Below are 23,005 nucleotides of genomic sequence, written 5' to 3'. Positions count from 1 at the left end.
TCACAATACATCACATAATGCTTAGTGATAGTTATAGATGGTTCCCCCTCTGACCTGAAAAAAATTTTAAAAACAAAAAATGTTTTATAACATTACTTTAATTAGTTTACATCTTGGCTTTTAGTTAATGATTAAGATATTAAATTCCATTAATGAAACTATATAATAATCATTGTTAACAATAGACACGACGTGAATGTAAGCTAGACCCGTCTATCAAAAAAATTGCAAGTTCCACTACTCACTGTAATTTTTTTTGTGCAAATTCCACGATTTGCTGTAAATTTTTTTTGCAAGTTCCACTACTTGCTGCACATATTTTTTGCAAGTTCCACAACTCCATGTACATATCTTTGCAAGTTTCACTGCTCACTGTACATTTTTTTCGCAAGTTCCACTACTCGCTGTAAATTTTTTTTGCAAGTTTGACTACTTGCTGTACATTTTTTTTTAAAGTTCCACTACTCGCTGTACATTTTTTTGTGCAAGTTCCACTACTTGCTGCATACTATATATATATATATATATATATATATATATATATATATATATATATATATATATATATATATATATATATATATATATATATATATATATATATATATATGTATATATATATATATATATGTATATATATATATATATATATATATATATATATATATATATACATATATATATATATATATATATATATATATATATATATATATATATATATATATATATATATATATATATATATATATATATATATATATATATACATATATATGTATATATATACTATATATATATATATATATATATATATATATATATATATATATATATATATATATATATATATATATATACATATATAGTCAAAAAATAGTAAAATCATGTAGTAAGATAATAAAATGCATGCCCAATTATCAAAAAATAATGGCAACATAATCACATTAGGAAAACATCAACTCACTGGAAACATCAATGAAAATGAAAACATCACTAGAAACATCAACTCAATGAAAACATCAGCTAAAATGTCAGCAACGAGCTGGAACTTTTTCATATAATAATCAACAGCTTCAGAATCATTTTCTTTTCTAGTCCAGTAAGAAATAGTATTAGCTTTTCTTTGTTTTTTTTTTAAGTTTTTCTATTCTGCTATTGTGCAAGACAGTCATTGCTGTATCGGAATCATATCATTCATAATTATTATTGATATAGTATGTATTAAATATATATTACATTATAGTATATATTTAATATATACTATAATATAGTATATCGTTGTTGGCCAGGTAATATCTCACTTGTGTAAAAAGCAAAATTTTACAGGAGACTGAAAAAACTATATATTTCAATGAAATGAGGTTTTAAAAGTAAGAGTAAAAAATAAATAACTAACAAATTATAATATAATTTGTTAGTTAATTATTATATATGATATAAAGCTTTTTAAAAATGTAATAATATGATTGGACTGAGCTCAAACACTCAGAGTTAATGTGATATAGTTGTACAACAAATACGCAAGTATAATACACAAGTGATCGGATGTGTAGATTTTATTGCATAAAATAAATGAATAAGTTTTATTTCGTCGATTTGCACACATTTTACATTGTTATCCTTAAGATCTAATAAATATATATAATTAAAAACTGAGTAAGGCAAGTAGAAGACAAAATGTCTTCTTATGAAGCCCCTTCGTAAAATAGAGAAAAATATAATTTTACAAGCTCAAATATTATACAAAAGAGTGAATCTAAAAAGTTAAAAAAAAAATTAAAAAGTTTTAGAAAAAAGTTATAAATTTTGCAAAATAAAAAAAATCTTTTAAATATATATAAAAACAAAAAATTTACAAATCGGTACTTATATATATGGATTAAAATCCAAGGGAGATATTTAGCTTTAAAATTACCGAATTTTTTCACTTACTTACTCAAATACTTTGTTTTGAATTGTAAAGCCTAAATTTGCTCAAATAATTTTAATATATATTTTATTATATTGCAAAAAAAAAAAAAAATAGAATACACAATAAATATGTAAAATTATTATTCACAACATTTTTAAATTTAATTATCACAAATATCTTCGTTGTACCCTCTTGTGCTTCTTAGAAATTTTTGCTATTGTAATCAACAACACAATTCAACAGTTGTTTGGAATAATCTGGATGAGACATAATCCTTTTGAATCTTTGCCAATGAGCCTTGAAGTTTGAATGGAGTGCCTCTGTTGCTTGCTCAATGTAAATTCCAAGACCAGTTATATGGTGCTTTAAAAATTGTGGAACATGGTAAAAGACAGCATGAACTTTTGGTGTGACAGAAACAGTCAACTTTAGATAATTGCTATTAAACTCTTGAATCTTTTTCTCAAAGTCTGGAGAGAACGAGCATCCAAAACAAGAATTAACAATTTGAAGAAACTAGTGAGTCCAAATAATCGTATTTTTACGTTATTCATGTAATCGAGTATTTATTTTCTTAATTACCCGGGTACCCGGGTATCCGGGTAAAGGAAAAAAAATTTACCCACACCATGTTGTGTTAATTAAATTTAAAATAAAATGCAACAATTTTAGTTTTAAATCTATTTTTTATTTAAAAAATAATACTTTAAAAATACAAGTTTGTCAACCGTTTCCATTTTCAACTGATTTCGGGTTTTTGTGACAAAAGCTGAAGCTACCGAAAACACTCTTTCACTTACCAATAGAGTCACCTCGTTTTGAACAATCTTTCTCCCACAACTTCATTTCTTTTTCCAATGTGGATTTTCTCTCATTATTTTCTTTCGGAACAGTCATAATTAATTCAATTGTTTTTGGAGTTCATCATAATTTGAAACCAAACCATTATTTGAAATTATTTCTTCATTTTCAATTGTTAACTCTGTATCCATCTGTGTGTTTGCAGGATCTTCATTGAACAGCCTTTTGAAGGTTTCTTTAGCCAATAAATGAATAGAACTTTTTTTTAAATAAGTAAAATGGCAGGTAATCTCTGGTTTAGGATAATTTCCAGATTGTAAAAAACGCAAGAGTGATACAACATCCTCATTTCGTCTTTCTTCAATTCTTTTCTTCAAAGGAGTGAACATTTCCATGGCTAACTGCGTATTTGTTTCTTTTAGTTTGTTTAGCAAAAAAATGCATACTCCTTCAGCTTTTAAAAGATTATTATTATCTTTACTGAGCTCTTTAACAGCAAGCTCAACCGGTTGTAAAACATGTGATATTTCTTCTAAAACTTTGATATTTTTTTGTGAACATTTTTGCTGACCTAATTCCATTAGAGCCTTTTGTATACAATCGTATATTTTTATGAAACGATTTACCATTGGTATTATTGAGTTCCATCTTGTTTTGCAATCGAGTAGCAATCGTAACTTTTTGCCTTCTTGATCTATTATATGCTTTTCAAGAACACTGCTTCGAACTGAAGAATATTTGAAAAATTTAATAATTTTTCGTGTTTCATTAAGAATTTTGCCAATGTCTTCACGAAAGATTGGTAATTGTCTAACTAAATCATTTTGGAAATTTAAGTTACCATCAAAAGCAAATGCATCAGCTACCTCATCATTTTGTTCGGTAGTTTCAACACAATCATCATCTGCTAAATTTTCATCATATTCTAAATTCTCATCATCTTGGAAATTTGTATCAATTACCGCATCATCATTCGTAATTAAACTCCCACTTTTTTTATAAAATACATCAAGTACAGCAAGATGTATAGCATGGTTGTAGCATAACTGAGAAAATGGTAAAATATTTTTCCCATATTTTACCATGACTGATGCTCCATCATGTGTGGATCCGACGATATCATTATCCATTTCAATTCCATAATCTTTAAGTTTTGCTTTTACCAAATCGATAGTGGCATTTGAATCACAAGAACCTATTATTTCAGATAGACCCAAGACTACAGGTGGCTTTGTTACTGAAGTGATATTCATGAACCTTCTAACGTTTATATCACTCCATTCATCGACAGTAATACTGAATCTCTCTCCAGTTTCTTTTTGCTCTAATAACGACGCCATTAATTCTTCTTTTTTTCTTTATAAAAATCCATTATATATTTCATTACCGTTGTTTCACTTTTTGGCATTTTATAATTACGACTTGCTACGAAACCCCTAATGGCTTCAGATGAAGTAATTCCTTTGATTCACATTTCGCCAATATTTCATTCAATGATTCTCGACTTATGAAATTTATTATTCCATTTCCAACTGATTTTGTGTTTTTCGAAGAAGACGCATCAGTTTCATTTGTGTCGCCCAAATTTCTTTTTTGTAAAGATATGTTATGTAATTTTAAATGATTAATCATTCCAGTTGTATTAGATCCCGGACGTTGAATTATAGATTTGCATATGTTACAAACTGACTCCGACTTCTCTTTTTTTGTAAAATATTTCCATACCTCTGATTTTTTCGAAGACATTTCTGGGTATATGTAAATAAATCACTAAAATAAAAAATCACAACATAAAAATTGAAAATTGAAATTTATACGTATTTAAATATGCATTTATTACTTGAAATTTAGTACATTTTACTCAAAACACTTCACTTACCAAAGGCAGCTATATGTATTAGAAAATTAAGTATTTATTTTATTTATTTCACAAGTTTTTTTTTAAATATTTCACTTTCTTGCAAATTTTACGTCGTACAACTTCAAATTACAAATGTTATTTATTTTATGTAACTTAGTTAAAAAAAAACTTTTGAAACTTAGTTAAAAATCAACGGTTGCTAAGCAACTTTATTATAGAAGTAAAAGAAGAAAAAACGGTAGAATACCGATACTCGATTGATTAATAGTTAAATGAATGTGCAATATTTACATTTTTTTGTTTAAATATTATACTCGATACTCGAAAAAAATATTCCGAGTAGTCGACTACTCGGAACTTGCTTATAAAGTATCAATTACTCGGGTACTCGGGTAATCGATAATCGTAATTGGATTCCCTAGAAGAAACAATGTAGAACATGGGATATGGATGATGCTTCAAATGACTTATCAGCTACGGTTATCTGCTTCAGAGCATCAATTTTTTTCAGCAACTTTATGCAATCATTGCCATTGAATTGACCACCATGGTTCGCCTGTAATGGTATATGTATTGAATTCGACCATTCTTTTGTTTTTAGCAAAACTTGAACCAAATGCTTAATAAGATAGTTAACAACGTCACAGTTGTTCAAGTTTGTTGATTCAATGTTGCACCAGCAGCAAGGATGCTTGCTACTGTGAGACTGAATTCCACAGATAATATTTGCAAGCTTCATGTCACATGACAGGATCAATTTGTTAATTAATTTATTAATTTGTGTTAGGTCCAAAATTAGTTTGATATTGCCAAATGTTTCAGGGGTGTTTACAGAGATTGCTACACTTGGTTGCTTTTTGACACTTGTGCTTTTAAAATTTTCACTTGAAGCCAACTTAATTGACTTTTTTACTGGACCTTGTTGTTCTGTTTGGTGTTCAGAAATTAGACTCAAACTAACTTTGAAAAAGGACCTTCCACCATCAAGGCCCAGTTTCACAGTGTTCCAGCTCATCAAATCTTTTGAAACTGTGATGTTTTACCTTCAGGGTTTTTAAATTGATACAATGAACAGCGTCACAAACCTCATTAGAATATGACAATTTTACATTGGTAGCAATGAAAAAATCTTTTCGACTAGATCCTGCTGATGCAAATTTCTGTTAGAAATTTGGCTCAAGAAGGCGAACTAAACTAATTTGGTTTAGAAAAAATCCAAGCTTTCTGATTTTATTGATTGAAAGCCCAGTACTCTGGGCTTTCAATCAATAAAATCAACCATATTTTTTGTTATCAAAGGATCTTGAAAGAGTTAATGAGCTGCAGATGTTTCTTAAGAAAGAAAACTAAATCAGTTACCTCACATATAAATTGTGTTGCTCAGAAAGTACAGAATAATAAAATAACAAACCTTTTCTTATTGGAAGAGATTTGCCATGAGCTTGACCAAGACAAATGGTTCCGCCCGAAGATGCTTCTTTCAATGCAATGACAGATGAAGCAACTTGTTCTGCGCCCACAGAATCTTCCAATGCAAATTGATATAAGTTTGCACGGCGAGTTGTATCACTGCAATTGGGAGAAACTCCACGAGCAATGATAGACAAGCATTTTGTGCATCGTTTTTCAACTGACTTTCTTTCTTCTTGCAAAGATTTTTATGCAAGATCCTTTTCCAATGAATGCTTTTCTTTGCCTTTCATCTTCACAATTTGACAAATAATGCAATCACAAAATGTTGTAAGTTTTGTTAATGGCTTCATAACAATGGAATCAAAACTGTAGAGTTGTATTGCTTTTAGGGCATTAGCTCCATCATCCAATTTTTTCAGGTAGCAACGGCATGTAGCACAAATTCCAAGTGGCACTTTTTCATCCTGAAAATTCACATCTGATGAAATCAAGCAATGAATCTTAGAAATGAAATGTTTTGAACTTTCTCTGTCACTTTTCTTTATACAAATAACACACTGTTCTTTTGCAATCATCAGGGTCCTTGTAAAATGTAGGCGTTTTTATTTTTTTTAAAAACAGCTAAAAATAACAAAGAATTCAATACCTACGCATTGTTTTTTTTTTTTAGTTTGTAAGTGTAATATTTTTTAGCGTAATATAAAGAAAGAAAGTCATGTTGATATTAGTAACTTTTATTTACGTTTATATATTAAATATATTAAAATTAATTATATACTGTTAAACTGTTTATAGTTCCTCGTATCATGACTACCATAAATTTAGTGCTACATCTTTTTATTTCATTTATGTGCAAAGTCTTTGTGCTGAATTTGTCTCCAATGAAATAGTTTTGCAACCAATTATGATTGTCTGAAGAGAGTGTGACAAATATTGGTCCGGAGGGACTTACTTGTGTAGCAATTACTAATGATTATTTAAAGAGAATACTCTAAATGACTGTCCAAAGGGAATTCGTTGTGTCGCTATCGTTAGAGTATGGTAAAAAAACAATCTATTTTCGCTAACAAATATTTGTAAAGTATCAACAAAAAAAAAAAAGCAAAGCTAAATATCTCCCTTAGATTTTAATCCACGATTTTAAAGTTCATAGTTTTGGAGTCCCAATATATATAGAATCAATCCTCAAAAGGGCAGTTTTGGGATATTTAGTCGGCAAAAAAGCCAAAATTTTCAAACCATAATATATTTAAATATTTTAAAGAGATTTAATATCTAAGAAGGTTCAAACCATTTTCGATATTTAAATTCATTTATTTATATTTTTTATACAAAATTAAAATAGACAGACAAAAGAAACAAAAAAGTTCATAAAATAAAATTCTTTTTTTTTAAAAAGATGAAAGAGTGTATTTTTTTTTAAAAATATGTTTTGCTGTTCATATGAAAATAAAATAATAAAATTACAATGAAACTTTTACGTTACACAAAGAATATACATAAAACAGACAGGGGCTCAAAGAGGATACGGATGATTGGTGTCACCACAATCTTTTCATAGAGTCCCTTTACAATAACATTTAAAGTCCACGTGGCTTTTTCACAGAAGACTGGAAAGTACAAACTCAAAAAAAAAAAAAATTCAAACTCAAAAAAGCCTAATGTCGTTGCTAAGCTAAAGAGTTCAGTTCATAACTAAAGTTATGAATTGTTAAGAGTTCAGTTCATAACTAGTTCATTAACTAAAGTTCATTAAAGAGTTCATAAAGTGTTCACAAGCAACATGTTCAAGTGTCTAAGCCTAGAAGTAGAAAATTAGCTACATATCAAAGCTATCAAGAAAAATTCACTGCCAAGATGAATACACTTTTTGATATTGCTCATGGTGAATGGAATTGTCTCATCAAAATAAATTAAGGTTAGCAATTTCTGATAGACCAGAGAAGTCTCCCAAAGATGTTAATGACATCAGAAGACTTAATGTATAAGAAAGCAGTTGTAAAATATAGAAAACGTATGTTTTGTTTAAATTTAGTGTTTTTTATAGTTATTTTAATTATATCAATCGATTTTATTTGTTTATATTTTCGTCAAGAACAGAGTTCCACAAGCCCCCGTCCCCGTCATGTAATTGAGAAGTAAGATTTTTTTAGTGATGTTAGTGGAATGTAATAATTACTTATTGAGTGTCTTGTTTCATATTTATGATTAAATAGAGAAAAATTTTTATAAAATTATTTTAGAATTATTTCATTTTGAAATTTAAACATAAATAATAAGTTATGGTAGATATATAGTTCATATACGTCTAGATCACTCATTAATTGAGTAACAGCTCAGCACTTTCGTAGCTATCTGCAACTTATCGGCTTGCTTGCTTTTGTTTTGTATAAATAGTTCGAATGATTGTTAAAAATATAAAAAAAACATATATAATAAAATAGTATATTGTATATAAATATATATAAACGAAATAATAAAAATAATATATATATAAATAAAATATAAAAATATATATAAATAAAATAATGAAAAGATAAATGATTGTTTGCCTAGGCAATATTACAATAGCTAATATGACTATGTATAAATGAATAGTACAAATATTTAAAACATGTTTTATTCAAAAGATGTTTTGTCTTGTACATAATCCCCAGAGTCCTTGAAACTTTAATCTCGACTAACTTTATTTGGCTTTTCCAGTTTAAATGTTCATCAAAAATTATTCCAAGTATATTCATTCCACAAAGATCCAAGTATTGATCATTGTGGAACTCCGCAACTTATTGATTCAAATCGTGTGCACGTTAAACCATATGGTACTCATTGTTTACGATTTTCTAAATACCATTGCAGCCACTTTAAGTTAGAGTGAGCTACTCCATAATTACGTAGTTTATAGATAAGAATTTTGTGGTTGACAGTATCAAATGCTTTAGAGAGATCTAGAAAAATTCCGAGTGTGTTACTACTGTTTTCAAAACCATTTCAAAAAAATATAAAAAATTAATCGCAAAAATTAATTGAAAAAATTTGTCTTTTTATGAAAATTATGGAAAGTAATGTCTTTCAAATGGAAAGTATAACACAAATAGTTAGGTTACTAATCGATATGCAAAAAAACAGAATTATATAGAAAACTCATTAGTTATTAAAATAGCATGAAAAAAGCTTTCCAGCGCTAGCGACTGCAAATATAAAAAAATTATTAAGAAAAGTTTGCCAAGGTTGAAGCAGACATTATAACCAACATCAAAAACATCTCTCAAAACATGGTAATATGTTTGATTTTAAGACCCATAAAATGCAACTCTTTACAATAAAACATTAGATCATTTTTCTATAAATAGCATATTAAATACCTGTCAATACGAATTAAAAAAAAAGTTCTATTTTACGCAAATAAAATCAATTTTACTTCAACAACTAAATATATTCTAGGGTGCAGGTTACCATAAAACTTTCATTTTCTTTGATTATAAATATCACGTAAGTAGTGTTTATATAAAGTATAAATTATTAAAAATTTGTATGCGGTAACTATTAATTAAAAATTTAACTACCGTAATTATATTTCTTTTTTATTTGAGTTTAATTTATAAAAAATAAGGTCAATGCCAAATGCCATTACTATATTTTATTTTGCCTTATCAACATTCAGTAATAACTTATATGTTAAATATAACATATTTATGTTTTATATAACATATATATTACATGTAACAGAGCTAGTATAACATTTTAAATCCACTAAGCACGTACACAATAAATCACTGGTTAAGGACACCCTCATCCTTTTTGTACGCACCAGCATGATTTCAACAACCTGAAAAAAAGTGCATTAGGGAAAAGAAGGCGTTTGCAAAGATAATGCATAGATACGCAAAGGAGAGGCCTTTGAGTATCTACGCATTATTTTTGCAAACCCCTTCTTTTCCCTAATGCACTATTTTTCAAAACATTAAAAACAAAAGATTTTTTAGTTACTTTGACATTTCTTTGTTACATAACATAATAATGATTTTTTAAACACTCGTAAGTTCAATGCTTTTGTTAAAAAAATATTTTTTAGTTTTAGTAGAGATAAAGAACCTGATATAGTCCAACCGCGTACGTACTCGTTGTCTTCACCCTCCCCACCTTATCCTTGTACACATTCGTACGTTCTCGAGTAATTACCCCTCCCCCATACCTGCTTACGAACATTATGGAGGACTCCTTGTTTAATAGAAGTATATTTGTCTTTAAAGGACATAATATCATTGATGTACCATGGCTAGTGGGTTGGTGCCCTTTCCAAAAAAAAAACAACAACAACAACCTTTCGACCATAAAAAAGATTTTAAAACTTTAAAAATTTTTCATTAGGTACTAGAAAGAAAAAAAAAAGATCCTAAAATTTGAAAAAGAAGCCCCTAAATTTTTAAACCTACCCACACTTAAATCAGGGCGTTAGGTAGCATAGCCACAGCTTTCGACGCATCATACAATGAAAAATAGAATGTCTGGCGGTTTTTAATATTAAAAAAAAAAAAATTAATATTATTTTAGAGAAAATATAATACTTAAATTATTAATACTAATGGTATTAGAATATAAGTGTTTGCAAGATTCATATTCTTTATATTAAACCAATATTTTCTTTTTATTTCTAAAACGTGTCGCTTCTGCAAAACGAATTTGTGCGCATGGGATATAAAATTTCAAGCCGTAAGATTTAGTTTTAGAATAGAAATTAAATTTCTCTACTAAAACTAAATCTTAAGGCTTCGATGTAAAATAGTTTTTAAAAGATATATAGCAAATTTGAAAATCGGTTTTGGAATTGTGAATCAACAATAAATTTTGCTTAAAATAAAAAACTACCTTTTTATTGAAAATTAAACTCTTATTTGTTATATTCAAACTTTACTATTATTAGTGCGGTAGCAAATGGATCGGAGGCTCTGTGTCGATATACTAGTCACAAAATTATTTCTAAATAATGGAAACCTTACCTCGTGAACGACTAATGGCAGTAATTTAACATTAATTTTCTTTTTTATCTAAATAATCCTTTAATAAACTATTAAAATAATACTTCGTTTACATGTGATTATCATTCTAATATTAAAATCTAATAGATCTAATTTAATCTTATCTAAAATTAAAGCGTTTTTACGAAAATATATAATCAGGCCTATTGGAACAAAAATTATGCTGGAGGAGGGGGGGGGGGGGGTGCTGACATTATTGTACAGTTTTTCATAGTTTTGAATGCGGGTTTTCTTTATTAGAGTAGATGTAATAACAAAGTTTGAGCATTAGTTTGACATTTTTGAACTACAAATTCTTATACATAAAAAACCATTAGATATCATGGATCGAAAACTAGATACCATAAATCAAATTACCGTTTTTTCTCCAGAAGATAATTTGTATCAAAAAACATGAGACCAATAAATCGGAAGAAGACTACATAACTCATGTATTTTTTCTATTTGAATTTTTATTTTTGTAAAATACTTCTGTTATCTTGTAACTCGTTATCTTTAAATGTTGAAAAAAAGTTTTAAATTAACACTAATGTGGGCAAAATTAAAACTAATGTGGGAACTCTTCATAGGGTACGCATAGCTTATTACCTAACATAGAATCTATAATGCTAACATCTCTAAAAAAAATGCATTATAATTTGAATGACCATAAATGAATTACAATAACTTAGTTAGAATGCAGACTAAAACCTTTAATTACACTTACTCTATGAAAGGTAATCATAACCTACGAGTAACTATGAGGGGCACTTTAGGGTCGAATACAAACAGGCTTTAGCCTGTTTGTACGAGTAGCCTTTATAGTTTATTTATTGTTGTTGTTTTTTATTTATGGCATCTTTAATATCAAAATAAATGCTCAACTAATGATAAAGCGATTTCTCATCATCAGATGATTCAGCTCCACCACGATAATTTAGTGCCTATATAGCTCATATAGGTACTAAATTAGGATAGTGGAGCTGAATCATGGAGCTATTTACACAATCTATAAAGTAGAGAGACAACTGACATTCTGATATATATCTTTATTTCTTATTTTTGAATCATAATTCCTGAGATCTCGCATTGCTGATGCAGCAATGCGAGATCTCAAGGAGCAACGAACAACACTTTTTGCTAATTACTCGTGGGTGTGTGTCAGACGAAGTCTGAATCAAAGTAGCCTAGATAAGAAAAAAACGAAAGTCATCAACCATGCAATTGTAATTTTGTGATTATTAACTATCATACTGTTATGATGCAACTTTTACGTAAACAATAGAGGCGTATTATTTTTTACTAACTACCACATTTAAGTGCATATTCATAGTTATCCGATTGTTCATTACATGTTTTATACAGTTTTATATTGTATTCTGTGTCTGTTATATTCCTGGTAAATATACCTATATGGTTAAATTATGTATTTCAAAAGACTAAAATAAATAATATCTGCTATACTTTTTATTTAGTTTTTAATATGTGAAAAATTTCTTTTATACAGAATGAAATTTTATTTTACTAAGAAAATGTTAATTCAAACTTCAACTTACCTTTTATTAGTAATTCAAAAGACGAATAGACATATTATATGTTATTAGTTTGGTTATTAGATTTATGATATTAATTATAATAATACTAAATATTATGGTTCCTATGCGAATCAAAAATTTGCTTACAGCATCCTATAAGAATCCTATGTTAGTCCTGCAAGATCTTTTAAACTTTTTTTGTAGATCTTAACGTATCCTATAAGAATTCTTTAAAATTCTGAAAGATCCTTCAAAATATTTTTCTTGGTCCTGCAGGGACTTGTGCAACTCATCCTATAGGATTTTTGTGGGATCTGTAAGATCAGTTGTCTAGCGCATTACAAACATAAAAAAAGTTTACCTAATTTATTATTTACTAGTTTTATAGCCCTTTTGTAAGTATTGAAAATCATTCTGGCTATGAATATGTTGCAAATATGAAAAAAAGCTATTAATTTAACAGACTTGTTGCTTACATCAGGATTAGTGAACAGACTGAGTTTCTTGAGATTCCCTATCCTAATTCTTGTACCGGAGAAATACAGAAAAATATACTTTTATTAAGATTTATATTGAAATGGGTGCATTTTTGATACAACTTCTGTAAGTGTTGGTAACAAAAAAAGTGCATGCTCTTAGTTAGCCACATATCTTGACAAATCTCTTCTTCTCCTAGCATCCTCCTAGCATCCTCCTAGCATCCTCCTAGCATGCAGACATTACATTAAGAAAATACATATTGTTCACTACTGGAACATTCATCAAATTAGTAAAGCTAATAGTCCGAAAATTCTTTGTTTAACTAACTAATCGATAATCTGTTTTTTAAAAGTAAAAACTGAAGATATTTTTAATAGCTGGCTGCAGTTTAAGAATGCCTTATAGTAACGTTCTTTTTTTATTTATATTGTGTTATTTAAGATTGGTATAAATCTGATTGTCTAGATTTAGCAAACTTGACAACAATGGTACTGTCTGTCGATGAACAGTACATACTAAAGAAGCCTTGGCCTGTAGATCATGCTAGATTTATGGCTAAGGGTATAAACTTTCTTAAAGTTTGTCTCTTTTACGCGGAATGTTTGATAAGGTTGGAATTTATGTAATTTTTTCATATCCGGTGCCATTCTTACGTTTTACAAGCTTTAATATTTTGGTTTAACTTTTATTAATTTTTTGTTCGGATAAAATATTTTTAGGTTATATCACCGTCTAAAAGTTTTTAGAATATCAAAGCTCTTCGGCAGAAGATATTCAAAAATTAGACTTGATCAGGCAAAACTTGTTATTAAATCTATACAGAGACACATATGGTACTTAGACCTAAATATTGTTGTTTATTTTTGGTTGACAAAAATGTACAAATAATGCGTGACATTACGAAGAAGCTGAACTAAGCTCTAATGCTTACAAACTATACCATTGAAAGAAAACAAGTTTAGCTTACTGAACTTTCTTATGCTTAATGATAATCCACCAAGTCTATTCACTTATGAGTTAGTTAACATGATTTAAGGCTCCAGCTGAGAAAAGGGACCTAAACAGTTAATATCTAAAATTTAAACAGTATGTAAATAATTTTGAAGTAGTAAATAATTGCTGTGAGAGAACTCTAAAATTAGTTCAATTAAACATTTTTTATGCTTGTAATGTTAATTAAACTACAAATTTCAAGTTATTTCACAAGCTTACTTCATTTAAATATATCAAATATTCCTTAATAAATTTTGATCATTAAATCGCACAATGAGGAGAAAAGATAAAATACTTTTATTGTATCAAACAAATATACTACTGTGATCTAAAAGTAAGGTGAATTTTTTTATAAAATGAAAAATCTTTATTTATTCTTCTAAATCTGTATCGTCCCCCTCAAAATAATCCCCTCCGGCCCCAATGCACTTTTGCCAACGTTTTTCCAGTCTTCGAAGCATGCCGAAAAGTCCTCGGTAGGAATAGCCTTCAATGCGCGTGCCGATTCACGTTGGATCTCTTCAATGGACTCAAAACGATTTCCCCGGAGTGGTCTCTTGAGCTTTGGGAACAGCCAGAAGTCACACGATGCTAAGTCGGGTGAATACGGTGGTTGTGGAGCAACATGGGTAGAGTTTTTGGCGAAAAACTCACGAAGAACCAGTGCTGTGTGCGAAGGCGCATTATCGTGGTGCAAAATCCAAGAGTTATTGGCCCATAATTCCGGTCTCTTTTTGCGAATAGCTTCACGCAAACGTCGCATAACGCTTAAATAATATTCCTTGTTGACAGTTTGACCAGTTGGAAGGAATTCGTAGTGCACGACACCACAATAATCAAAGAAAACAGTCAACATGACCTTGATTTTTGAGCGACTTTGACGTGGTTGCTTCGGTCTCGGCTCGCCTTTTTCACGGTATTCACTCGATTGGTCGGTTGTTTCAGGGTCGTATGCGTAGACCCAAGTCTCATCGCCAGTAATAATTTGTTTGTAGACGTCTTGATAGTCAGAAAGCATTGCTTCACACGTTTTAACGCGACGCTCTTTTTCAAAGAAATTGAGAAATTTCGGCACCAAACGTGATTTGAGTCTTCTGAGGCCCAAATGATCCTTCAAAATCGCTTGCACCGACCAAATGATATTCCAACCATGTCAACAAGGTCTCGAATGGTTAACCGACGATTTGCCAGCACCAATTCTTTGATTTTGTTGATGTGGCGATCATCAATCGAAGTCGATGGTCGTCCGGAGCGTTCCAAGTCATCAACACGTTCTCGGCCTTCTTTGAAGTCTTTGTACCACTTGTAAACATTTTTTTGAGACATAGTCTCTTCACCGAAGGCCTTTTGCAACATTCGATATGTTTCAGCAGCAGAAATATCATTCCGCAAACAAAATTTAATAGCACTTCTTTGCTCAACAAAATTAGACATCGTGAAATTCGCCGAATGCACTTTTGGTACTTCAGAAACAAGCGTAAACAAAAAAAAATAATTATGAGTTTGACATGTAATTTGGCGCAAATGTTAATGACATTCCTTCCAACTTAAAAATAAAAAAGATTGGACGATTCGAATAAGGCGGGAAGTTTAAATTAAAAATTCACCTTACTTTTTGATCACAGTAGTAAGAGCAGAAGGTCAATTAACAAAAAAAAAAGATTATGTAAAGAACTTTTTTTAAAAAAAATTTAAGATAACTAGTATTTTTAGAAACTAAATATATTTTTAAATATATTGAGGTTTTCAAATTTTTTTAACATATCAGCCAGTCACTAAATAGAATACAAATGTAACACAAAAATGCTTGAAAAATGCATTTTTGAAGTTTTTTCTATCTTCATTACTCAAATATTATATTAAATTATGCTTCAAATTGTTTTTATATTTCTTTCTACTTGGTCATACAACAATAAATATAAATAAAGTAAAAAATTTATAATGGAACGCTTCCCTCAGTTCCAAGAAAAGGGCAAAAAGGGGCAAAAAGAGGCAAAAAAGGGGCAAAAAAAACCCCTTTGGACCCATTGAAGTATCAATGGACCACTCATCGAGTGGTCCGATTAAATTTTTTTTAATAGAAATATCAAGGCTGGGACACCAAATAGAAAGTATATATATATATACATATATATATATATATATATATATATATATATATATATATATATATATATATATATATATATATATATATATATATATATATATATATATATATATATTCACACACACTACTGTTCATAATAGTTCGAATGGCATTAACATTTAATATTCTATTTCTATTTTAAATATTCTATTTCTATTTTTTCTTTGACTATTTTTTATGTTTATTTTGCACTAGTAGATAGTTTAAAAGTATTTTGTTCAAAATGCTTTGTAAAAATCAAAAGAATAATAAAAATGCTCAAGTGGGTAAAACTACATAAAAAATAGACCATCAATGATAGTAAACGCGGACCGGCATGTTGAAATTTTAAATCTTTGGTTTCAAATATAACTAATTTTATTTTAATTATAGTTGAACCATACATTATAGTTTGTCTGGAAAAAAAAATTGTTGAATTTATGATAAAATAGTGTGTAATATTGACTGTAAAACATTGTCGACGTAGTGTCAAGGTGTGGCGCTGTTTTGGTTAGAATACCACAGGTGACTTTGTAAAAATAGAGGGAGTAATGACAAAAGTAGTTTACTTGTACATTTAAAAAAATATGCAACACCTTAAGAAAGATGATTTAATAAGAAGCTATTCATTTCTTCAAAAGGTAATGACGTAAAGCTTAAATCTAAAACGTACTTTTCAAAAAATTGTTTAAGTTATTTGACTGAATTCGAGAACGATCAAATATTAAATATAATGATTTCCAATCACAAGATCTCTCTCCTATCAGATTATATGGGTGGAATTAAAGAAGTGTCAAAAAGTTATGCCTAATGTTGCATAATATGTGAAAAAAACTTATTAGTTAATGGCATAAAATTGACTTCCACAAAATGGATTAGTAGTAAAATAGAATGCCAATAATATGTACAGTGGTTATTGTCGCTAAGGGTGATTAAAAGGCAAGTAAGTTATAAGCTAATTTCATCGGACTTTGTATTAATCATTTTGTAAACTTAATAAAAAGATAACATATATATCAGGTAGACTTTGTTACAGTTTCTCTCCCAATATTAAATAAAACTATGATAGCTTATATCTAAAAATACGACCATTTGAATAATTATGAACGGTAGTGTATATATGTATATATATATATATATATATATATATATATATATATATATATATATATATATATATATATATATATATATATATATATATATATATATATATACATATATACATATGTATATATATATATACATATATACATTCAAACCTGGTGGTAAATTTTGCAATTTATGCTTGACAGAAAAATACCACATTATCACATCACCATTAAATTTGCTTAACAAACGAACCGAACTTGCGTCAAAATGCCGCCATGAAAATAAATTTCTAATTAAAAACTTTAATGTCATCAAAGCGGACACTCCATAGCATTTTTTGTATATAATTTTTGTCGTTATTTTTTGTTGTTGTTACATCTGATGATCGCTATTACGTGAAACTTTAAGTAATGTAATTGAAATATATATTAATAATTATTTAGTTTTCACAATATATATATATATATATATATATATATATATATATATATATATATATATATATATATATATATATATATATAAATATAAGTTAAGTTAGATATATACATATATATAAAGATGTATTCGGATGTCATAATATGATTAATATAGCTAATATAAAAAGTCCTTTCAATCTTATCACAGAGCACCGCGGAAGAGCATTTAATAGGAAGTTCACGCCTCCTTTGTGGGTCAGATTTGTATAAAAATGGCAAAACTATTTATAGTTTAAACATAGATATATGATACGTGTTTATAGAGGGGCCAAGTATTTCATTTTTGGACTCCATTTTAATTTTTCTAGTGGTCACAAGTTATTATTTAGTTGTCAAGGGTGGTCATGGAGTGTCTCGATGGTTTTTAAATTAGATGGAACATATTTTATGTCTAAATATAGGTAAATATGGTCAAGGAAATTGAAACTGAGCACATTAGGTTTTCAGAAGTGGCCATGATCGCTTAGGTGATCTTTATAGAGGGTGGTCAATAGTGTTCCTGAAATATCCCAATGGTTTTTCAATTAGATGGTACATGTTCAATGTCTAAATATAGGTAATTGAGATAAAGAAAATCAAGTCTGGGCATATTTGGTCTTTAAGAGTGGTCATAAACGTACAAGTAGTCATGTTAGGGATGGTCAAGGATAGTCCTTGGATGTTCCAATGGTTTTTAATTAGATGGAACAGATGTTTATCTAATTATAGGTAATTGAGATTGGGTAATTTAAATCTAACCATATTTATTCTCCAGAAGTGGTTATGATTGCACTGGTAGGTGTTGTCATGGGCTATCAAGACATTTTTATTTATTTTATGTACTTAGTTTCTTTGATATTATGAATATAAACAAAAAACATTCAATAAAATTGAATTTTATTTGCATATTTTTTTTATATGTATAAGAATCTAGGTAATGACATACATCATACATTAGTACATCAAGAGCCCCGTGGCCTCCTCAGGTTGATAGGATTTTTGACTTTTCCCCAACTCCTCCTTGTTCTGGAAACCTTAGTAAAGTAGCTGTAATCAATCAATCATATGTATTCTGAAAATAAATTTTCACGGCTATTTACAAATAGTATTGGAATACTAATCTCAAGTAAATACCTTAAAAAAAAATAGTTTACTTATATACAATTAATCTTTGTAATAATAATAATAATAATAATAATAATAATAATAATAATAATAATAATAATAATAATACCCAGTAGGCACGCAACGTTTTATTCACGTTTCAATCACGTGTATTTTAGGTGACTTCGTCCAGGTTACTATTTTACGTGAAAGTCACGTGAAAGTTACGTGCCAAAATATCTCGTCTTTCGGAACTTTTTTTATTCTCAAAAAAAACTGGCATTAGAAATGTGAAATAATATTTTTTATTATATTAATTATTTTTTTATAGTATAGTTTTTATATTCATTATATTAGTTATAATTATTTACTTCTATGATAATATAATTAATTTTTATTGTAGTATTATCATAATTAAAAAATAAAAAAGTGGTCTATATAATATCTTTTAACGCAATGCATTTAAAACAGAACTAAAAAGAACAATATATTTTAAGTTGTAATATCTAATATCTAAATTATATCAAATTAAGTTAAATAAACTAGTACCCTATTTGCCGTCCCTATTTGCCACACAAATAAGATTAAACTCAAATACAAGGTATGCTTTTTTTCTACTTTATGATATAATATTTTAGACTGGCGAATTTGTCCATTTTGCTTACTTAATTTAGTACGAAATAAGTTATGTTATAACGAATTTAATATTAAATTAAGTAAGCTACATGGACAAATTATAAGTTCTAGCAGAACTTATTCTTGATTCTTGAGCAATAATAATGTCTCTAGTACTTCTTCATACATTATTACTCAAGAGTCGTTTAGATAAAAACCTAAAATAGATTTTTTTTCTTTATTTGGTTTTTATCAACAAGGTTAAAGAGTTTATCCAAGATAATATCAATAAATAAATGTGTTATGTTATTTATTATTGATATATGTATATATTATTATTAAATACTTTATCTTTTTATAATATATGACATCTTGATCTCGTGCTTTACTTGTTAAAAAGGGTTAATACTTATTTATTTCCTTTTTTTATATTATTTGAATATTATATGATTAATATATATATATTCGAGTTATATGAAATTATTATTATATATATATTATATGACTTTTATTACTATTGTTATTATGTACAATATAAAACAGGTTATTCACGCGGATTTGTTCGATGTTTTCCCCACAAAAAGATAATTATGATGCTATTGTATTTGAAACTGCATTTTACTTATCTTTCAATGTTGACGACCTTTCAATATGTAAAGCAAGTTTCTCTCAAGTATAGCATTGCTTTTTTAAAAATTGTTTAATGATTTAGATCAAAGAAATAGCAACACCAGAAAATCTTGTTGCCAAAACAGTTGGTGACTCACCATGTAAGATTTGTGTTAAAAATTTGTGATTTAAGATGATTATTTAATATTCATATTATTATTAAAGTTTTTATTTGTTTCTTTTGAGCTAAATTTGGTGTTGTGAGCTATTATTGGAAAAAATATCGACTTATTCATTAGATAAAGTTTGATGCCTGCTCTTACCCCGTTTCCTTCTTCATGTTTCAATCATGTATATTTTAGGTGACCTTGTCCAGGTGACAATTTTACTTGATTAAAACGTGAATGTTACGTTGCCAAAATATTGTGTATTTTGGAACTTTTTTTATTCATAATAAAAACCTGTGATTAGAAACTTGGAAAGATATTCTTTATTTTATTTACTATTTTTTTATAATTTAGTTTCAGGGATTATCTTATTCGGGATATTCCCGGAATACCAGATATTTTTCTGAAATTTATATTTTTCCAAATATTCGAAAAGTTTTCCATACATACAACTTATATTACAACATATAACAGGTATATATTATTCATCTATTTGTTTTTTTGTTGTTTTAGTCATCATTCATACAAAAATTAAGAAAAGTTTTTAAAAAATTGAGAAACAACTTGGCTGAATGCAAAATTAAGGGGAAAATGAGGGGGAAAATATTCTGTATTTTTTCAGGATGTTTTCCGGATATTTTAGATATAATGATTACATGAAATACGTAGTTTATATATTCATTATTGTAATTACTTTTTATTTTACTTTTATAATAATGTAATTATTTTGCATTGTAATTTTATAATAATTTAAAAAGTAGGGCGTAAGATATCTTATAGCGTCGCAATGCATTTTTGACAAAAATAAAATGTCACATATATAATATTTTATCCAAACATATTATCTTATAACTAAGTTTTATCAATTTAGGTTTAATAAATATATTATAAAGCTTAGTTCAAAATTGTGTAACGTTATGGCAGATAATTCTCATATTGCAACACGCAAAAGATCAAACCCTACTACAAGGTATACTTTTTTTTCTACCATATTGTATATTATTTTAGACTGTCAAATTTGTCAATGTAATTAATTTGATAATAAATAAGTTATTATAACTTATTTAATATTAAATTTATTAAGCTACATGACAAATGATAAGTTCTGCATAAAATATTATTGACTAGGAAGACCCAATGGTATTGTTATGTTATTGCCTAGGAATATCATTCTGTAGTAAGACCCAATAACCTTTTAACTTTTAAAGTTTGAGAAAATTCACTTTTCCCTTTTTTTTGTCTTCTTTTGTGATCGCACTTTGTAGTAAGAATTTGATTTAATTCATATCTTGTTGGAGAATGCAACTTGATTCTGAGTTGAATTTTCAGCACTCTGTATTTATTGGTGACCTAATTTGACAATACTTTATTATACATATTTTTAGTTTTATACTTAATATATTATATATAATTAGGGGTAGATGAGGCTCCTTAGCCATGGTGAATGTTTCCACAGCAAAAGGAGCCTCAAGGTGAAAATCTGACCATGGATAAGGAAAATTGTGATATAAAATCCCCACTATAATGCTTTGTGGTTATGTGATAACTATTACATTTTATAAATTGTTTTAATTTTTGTGTGCATTCTAAAATGACATTTAATGCTGTTCAAAACTTTGTAGATTACTCATTTAAAGCAACTTTGTGGGCTGTCACCTTTGCATCTAGTGAGTTAATGTATGAACAAGTTTATGCAGAAACTGTTGCAAATATAAGAAGATGAAAAACAAAGAAAACAAATTATCATGTTATCACATAGTACACAGATGTTATCACATAAGGTGAGTACAGGTCTTTTTCTAATCACGCCCATCAGTTATTAACTTTATATAGATATAGATATAGATAAATCCATAGATAGATATTAGATATAGATATATATAGATAAAAAATATTTTTTTAAACTTGTATTTTTTATTATGTACTTCTTTTTTTTTAATCATCTGTCGACTTTTTTGTTACATCTTTTTTTATTAAATACTTATTTACTTTTTTAGCAATCAGAGTATTTTTTTACACTGTATGTAGTATTGTTTTCTTAAAATTATTTAATGATTTAGATAAAAGAAAACAAATAACACACTAGAAAATCTTGTTGCCAAAAGTAGTTAGCAACTCTCAAAGTAAGATTTGTTTTAAAAGTTTGTGATTTAAGATAATTATTAAATAATCATACTATTATTTAAGATTTTATTCGTTTCTTTTCAGCTAAATCTGATTCATTAGATAAAGTTTGATGCGTGCTCTTATAGAAGAAAATATCGACTGATTTGTTAGATTGTGTTTGAAGCGTGCTTTTATGAAAGAATAGATATATAAGTTTGAAGCGTGCTCTTCGTAAGTTGCAGATCTACGACTTCGTACTTATTACTTATTGGATATAAGGAGGATATTTTAACAAAAGTGCAGCTTTTGTTACAAATTAAAAATTTTTATGTCAAGAACTAATATACTGACTAATAAAACCATGTATTTTAATACGTATTAAATATTTCCTCGACGATGAGTTTTTTTTCTTTACACGAATCTAAACACTTATAATTGTAATTATAAAGCATAATTATTGCTTAAATATTACGTGCCAAAATTAACGTAAAAAGCACGTCTTTTGGACAGTTTATGGGGACCAAAAAGTCACCTAAATATCACGTCCCAAAAGTAACGTGAAAAACACGTCCATAAATCACGTGAATTGGTCATTTCATGGGGACCAAAAAGTCACCTAATTGTCACGTGCCAAAATAACGTGAAATTCACGTTTTTGTCACGTCGCTGTGCCTACTGGGTAATAATAATAATAATAATAATAGTAATAACAA

General features: G+C 28.0%; 1 long non-coding RNA gene across 3 annotated transcripts; it reads left to right on the top strand.

Annotated features, from left to right (window-relative positions):
• The first annotated feature begins 19,154 nt into the window (after window positions 1-19,154).
• On the top strand, window positions 19,155-22,689 carry LOC136078346 (uncharacterized). Of its 3 annotated transcripts, none has more exons than XR_010637747.1 (7): window positions 19,159-19,396; window positions 20,123-20,395; window positions 20,541-20,660; window positions 21,058-21,156; window positions 21,809-21,967; window positions 22,247-22,309; window positions 22,395-22,689. It is a non-coding gene; the product is annotated as an uncharacterized LOC136078346 (long non-coding RNA). The 3 variants fall into 3 exon arrangements; XR_010637749.1 differs by having other exon boundaries at window positions 19,172-19,396; window positions 20,123-20,180; XR_010637748.1 differs by lacking the exon at window positions 20,541-20,660 and having other exon boundaries at window positions 19,155-19,396.
• The last annotated feature ends 316 nt before the right edge of the window (window positions 22,690-23,005 follow it).

The sequence above is a fragment of the Hydra vulgaris genome, chromosome 03, assembly GCF_038396675.1.
Source record: "Hydra vulgaris chromosome 03, alternate assembly HydraT2T_AEP".
Lineage (NCBI taxonomy): Eukaryota > Metazoa > Cnidaria > Hydrozoa > Anthoathecata > Hydridae > Hydra > Hydra vulgaris.
Note: the sequence above shows the minus strand (reverse complement) of the source record. Positions and strands in the feature narration are given on the sequence as shown.